This window comes from Acomys russatus, chromosome 7, assembly GCF_903995435.1.
Source record: "Acomys russatus chromosome 7, mAcoRus1.1, whole genome shotgun sequence".
NCBI classification, from domain to species: Eukaryota; Metazoa; Chordata; class Mammalia; order Rodentia; family Muridae; genus Acomys; species Acomys russatus.
The window spans coordinates 54458890-54464889 of record NC_067143.1 but is presented as its reverse complement, the minus strand read 5'-3'; positions in this window follow the sequence as shown (position 1 = coordinate 54464889).

Below are 6000 nucleotides of genomic sequence, written 5' to 3'. Positions count from 1 at the left end.
TTTGTTTTAATGTGTGATCCAGGAAGGAAAGGCCACAATCTAACACCCTCCTTCTAACAAAGGCCTGGGGGTGTCTAGCCTAAGGACTCAGAGGCAGAGTTTGGCACCCCTCAAGAGTCTAGAACCCCTTGTCCCTGTGGCCTCCAGTCAGTGCCTCCTGGGGTCACATGTTCCTTTTCTCTTGGCTGGACTTCAGGTTTGAGGGGTGCAGATGTAAGAGAGACACAAGTTCAGAGCCCCACACAGAGGATGGATGGTTCTTCTGAGACAAATGCCAAGGCCTTCTGTGAGCCCTTTTCCCAGAGTCTCCCATCCAGTCCTCATGCCCCAGCCATCCCTCCCATCCTTCTCTACACCGATGCCTCCACACCGACCAGACCCACCGTCAAGTCTGCACATGCGAGGGGTTTTCTATTGCTGTGGTAAAACACTGACTACAAACCTACCTTGGAGAGGAAAGGGTTTGTGTCAATTCATACTTAATAATCCGTTACTGAAGGAAGCCAGGGCAGGAATTCAAGGGAGGACTGCGGAATCAGACCTTAAACAGAGACCTTGGGAGAACACTGCTTACTGGCTTGCTCCCAGGTTCACATTCCACTGCCTTCCCTACACCTCCCAGGACCATCTGCCAAGGGGTGGCACCATCCAGACTGAACTGGACCCTCTCACATCAACCAACAATCAAGAGAACACCACACCAACATGCGTACTGGCCAATCTGATGAAGATTTTTTTTTTCTCATTTGAGGGGGTTCCTCTCTCCAGATGACTGTAGTTTGGATCAACTTAATAAAAAATTAACCAATACACCACACCAGAAACAAAGTCTGATATAAGAAAAGGGCAGAGGATTTCACCATCTCCATCTGGAGAGAAATCTGGGGAGAAAGTTTAGACCATGACACTGTGGAAGCCTAGGAAGAGAGGTGATGAACACAGGGGCTGCCCCTAGTCCTAGGTAGAGTGAGCACTACTGGGTAGATGGACACAGGTGGGCTGCCGAGTGTCTTGCTACAGTGATGGTACACAGTGTTGGAACCAGCCACAAAACCCATCCTGCTGAAGGATTCAGGCACTGTGACCAAAGCAGACAAGGGAAGCTTCCAGAGCCAGTGGTACCTGCTGTTCAAGAGAAAACACAAGCCGAATGAGGCTTGGGAAGGAAGGACAGAGGGGTAGACACAGCATGAGCAAGGTGGGGAGGGCATTTGCTCTCAGAGAAGGTATGGCGAGGAGAGCCTTGCACACACGGTGAGAGTCTAGACTTGGCGAGGTTGATGGTGAGAGAGTGTCATCAGTCTTTTATTAGGTGATGCATGGGGGAGGGGCTGGGGAGACTGGAGGAAATGAAGTGGCTGGAAGGGGTGACCTGCATGAGGCCAGGAGATGACCTGAGATGAAGGCTTCAGTAGCAGGCTGAGGACAAAACTGGAGAGACCGACAGCACTTGGTACATGGAGAGAGCCAAGAGACCCAGAAAGATGATGGAATGCTGGGTCTCTTAGGCTGGCAGACAGGGCTAGAACAGGAGGGGACTCAGACCTGCCTTTTCCTCTCCCTGGGGGCCGAGCGGGATGGTAAGTGTCGGCGACCCAGTGTCGGCGACCCAGCCTCCTCCAACGTCGAAACAAGGTCTCAATTTTATTATGGCCGGTTTCTTTTATATAGAGTATGGGGAGTGGGCAGGGTATAAGGTATTGGTAGGCAGGGCTCACACCAGGATGTGCCCGGATGAACCCTGTTGAATCATTCTTGGGTGGAAGTATTTACCAGAGACTGTTGCTGAAAACCAGACCAGCCTTGCTTCCGTCCTCAAGGCCTCAGAGGGCTGATAGATTCGGCCATGGGGTCCAACAGTGGAAAAGGAAAGCTGACAGACATGGCGGTGGGAAAAGAGAGCCATTCCCAAGGGTCACCACATTACCCTTGAGATGCTGGTGCCCACTTTCTGTCCCCCTTCCTGGCTGAATTGCCATGGGGACCTCAGGACCTGCCCTCTGCACACTGCAGCCTCAACGTCTCACCATCTCATTGGACATTGCCAGTCTGCAGGACGATCTCCCAGTCTGAGAATGGATGCTCGCCCTACCCAAGGAAGCTCTAAATCAAAGAAACAGCATAGTTGGGAGTTCGAGTGTTTAAAAGATCCCTGAGTGCCAGGCAGTGGTGGCGCATGCCTTTAATCCCAGCACTCGGGAGGCAGAGGCAGGCAGAGCTCTGAGTTCAAGGCCAGCCTGGTCTACAAAGCGAGTCCAGGACAACCAGGGCTGTTACACAGAGAAACCCTGTATCGAAAAACAAAAACAAAAACAAAAAACTAGAAGACGCCTGAGTGAATGACGTCTTTCTGCCTTTTCGGCTGAGCATCCACTCAGCAACCGGGGAAGAAGGCCCCTTCTTCTCTCAGGAAACCTCACATCTGAGCCTGGGTAGTAGAAAGTGAGTGATAGACATCTGCAAAATCCTCCAGCCCTATGGCTCCCCTCGGGGTGCCACCACTCTGCCTCCTCAACCCATCACTGCTGAAGCAAACTCAAGTCCCAGACTCCAAGTCACACAGTTTGCTTTCTGCATTTTCCGTTCCCTTCACCCTCATCCACTGCTTTTGGCATTAATAGACCTCATATCCCCAGGCCCGTGCACACAGGTGTTCCTGACCCCGTGTGAAGCCATTAACTTAACCACAGAGCCAGTCCTCTCTACCTGAGCGGCTGCTTCCTAGCATCGCGAGTCTAGCTCAGATGCCCCCTCCTGCGTGAACCTTTCCAAAGCCTCGTCTGTTTCCTTCCCTGGGCCCAAGACCAAATGGTGAGTGGAGGTTTCGGTCAGGTGATCCGTCGCAGCACTGCCACGGGTCTGCAAAGTAACCTCTGCAAGTCACCTAAAAGCACCTACCACTGGTTCCCCCACCACTAATATGGGGTGCCAATGCTCCCACCTCAACAGGACCTCCCACTCCTCATTCTCCTGCTCGCAGTGTCTCCTCCCATAAATTCCACAGAAGCCCCACTGGTCCCTCAACACCCTCCCACCACCTCCATATACACACGCAAAAATACCCAATAGAAGTTGCTTTTCCTTGGTTTACTGGCTCCTCAGATCTGCCTGCTGGACTAACCAACACCCTGCCTGACCTTCCCTTGGCAGAGCCACCCAGGCAATCAGCTGCAGGCTGACTTTGGGACTTAGGGTTGAGTTCATCCTGTCTCTGTTGAGACTCTAGTTCCAGAGCAGGGACACTGAACAGCACAGACCATAAGAAAAGCCTGGATGTCAGGTGACCCAGTTGGCTCCTCAAAGCTCCTAGAAGACCATGGGTCAGGCAGGCAGCTCTTGTCTCTCTGCCCACAGGCAGAACTGAAGCCAGAGCTCCCAGGGGAGAGTGAAGAGGTGCATTTAACTGCGCTCAGGGAGCCCTGCTGGCTCTCTCTCTCTGCTCCTGCCCGGCTATGCTCAGATGAATGTCAGCTCCAGGGTAAGTATAGAGATTAGTGGGGCCCAGTGGAGGCTTTTGCTGGGGGATGAGGAAGAAGTGTAGGAGATGTACAGAGCGGTGGTTAGGCTCACCCTTAGCTACCCAGCCCAGTGTCTCCATCATGCACGACCCCAGTCCACTCCACTGCCTCCTTAGCCTCACCCACACCCAGGCTCAGGTCTTCTCAGAAGGAAACTATTTTCTATGCCCCTCTTTTTAGAGACTGGACCTCATCCCAGTAGAAAATGAGCAGGGAGTTTATTTCACCCATCTCCTTTCCCGGCATCCTTTTCCTTTGTCCTATAGTTTCTTCCATGGGAGATGTGGCTGTCTCCTTTTTGAGGTTGATGAGAGGGACGTGGACCTCAGCTTTGGAGTTCCATCCGACTCTGACCGGGTTCCCTGGGCTGTTAGCACCACGCCTGCCTTTATTTTGGGCTGACGTTTATTAGAAGCCCAGGCCTCGAGCCAGGCGTGTTGGTACATGCCTTTAATCTCAGCACTTGGGAGGCAGAGGCAGGTGGATCTCTGTGAGTTCAAGGCCAGCCTGGTCTACAAAGCAAGTCCAGGACCGACAAGATAACATGAAGAAACCCTGTCTCAAAAAACCATAAAAGGAAGGAAAGAAAGAAAGAAACCCAGACTTCTGAGCTCAACAGCCGCATGCCTACCAGCTCAGCATCCCTGGCCCTTGTGTGGTGCCTCAGCCTCAAATTCTGTCCCTAGCTGAATTAGAGACCTCTAAACAGTATTCTGGGTGCCCATCACACTTCTGGTCTTCCCTGGTAGTCTCTAAGCAGTTTGGGCACTGGGGCCACATCCAGGGCACATGTGAAGCCCATGCAACCGGTAGAACAATTGGGATATTACAAATGTCAAAAAAAAAAAAAGTATTAAAAATAAATGGATAGATGAATGGATAACAGGCCATTCCTTGTGCCTGTCAGTCCTAACCCAGCAAGCCACCACGTAGTTAGAGATGAAGAACTGCACTGATAAAGTGTAGTGACAACTAAAATACCTTCCCTTTTCTAGCTTCTTAACATGCTTCTAGAAATTCTAGTTTATAAAAGAGAGAGACATAAAACAGAAGTAAAATTCAGTTGCTGTAAACTGAAGAAAGCAAGTAATTCTCCTGAATACTCAAGGGGATCTCTTGAAAACATTTTTTTTTTCAAGACAGGGTTTCTCTATGTAGCCTTGGCTGTCCTGGACTCACTTTGTAGACCAGGCTGGCCTTGAACTCACAGTGATCCGCCTGCCTTTGCCTCCCTGAGTGCTGGGATTACAGGTGTATCCCAGCCCAGGCTCTTGAAAACATTTTAAGTAATAAGAGAATTTTTTAAATGACAAAGAACAAAATAAATGTACAAAATAATATCATTACTATATAAAAGGGATTTAAACTGTGACAGGATTGTATAGCCGCAGTGGAGCACACAGCCAAACACACAGGAATACACAAACAGTGCAAGAGGCTGCTCACTATCTGGCAGATGTGTTCCAAGTGAGTCCCAGGTGTCTGTATCTAACTCCAGGAATACATCTGTAGACAGAATGGCTGCTCCCATAGACCTATACACATCAAACTATGAAACCACTGAGAGGCGCCAAGACAAGACTTGAAAACACAGAACGCTGTTCTTTAGGGCTGGTAAGATAAAATCTCACAAGCCTGACAACTGAGCTCCACCCTTAGATCCCACAGTGGAAGGAGAGAACGAACTCCTGAAGCACGCCATGGCATGTACACACACACACACACACACACACACACACACACACACACACACCATGCACACTAATTTTTTTTTTTTTTTTTTTTTTTTTTTGTAAAAGAGCACCACACTCTATTACCAGCAGAAAAAGCATGGTCAAGATTTTGATTCTCCACAGAAGAGAATCAAAATTGGGTTAATGAAATCCCAATTTTCCAAATTACAACAAGGTAGTTTTTTAAGGTCATCGAAAGTATGCTAATGGTGGTGAAATGAAATAAAAATAATGAGAAACTTAAAAGTACTTGTGAACGTGCTTCATTAGGAGTCTAGATAATGATCCTATGTTAATTAAAACATCTCTGCATTATAACAACTCAGTGACAAGAAAGCCACCAGACTAAAGTGGTCAAAGGTATGATACAAACAGACATTCCTCTTGAGAAAATGAGCAAGTGGCCAGCAAACAAATGAAATGATGCTCAGAAAAACACAAGTTAGGTGTGACGAGGCACACTTGTAATCCTCATTCTGGAGGCAAAGACAGGAAGTTCAAGAGTTCAAAGTCAGCCTGCTGACATAGTGAGTTCCAAGCCAGCCAGGACCACATAATGAGACCCTAGCTAAAAAAAAAAAAAAAAAAAAAAAAGACACAAGGAGAGAGGGACAAAAATATTAAGCATAGAATTATGCATTTTGTTGTTGTTGTTTTGTTTTGTTTTTCAAGACAGGGTTTCTCTGTGTAATAGTTCTAACTGCCGGCTGTCCTGGACTCACTTTGTAGACCAGGCTGGCCTTGAACTC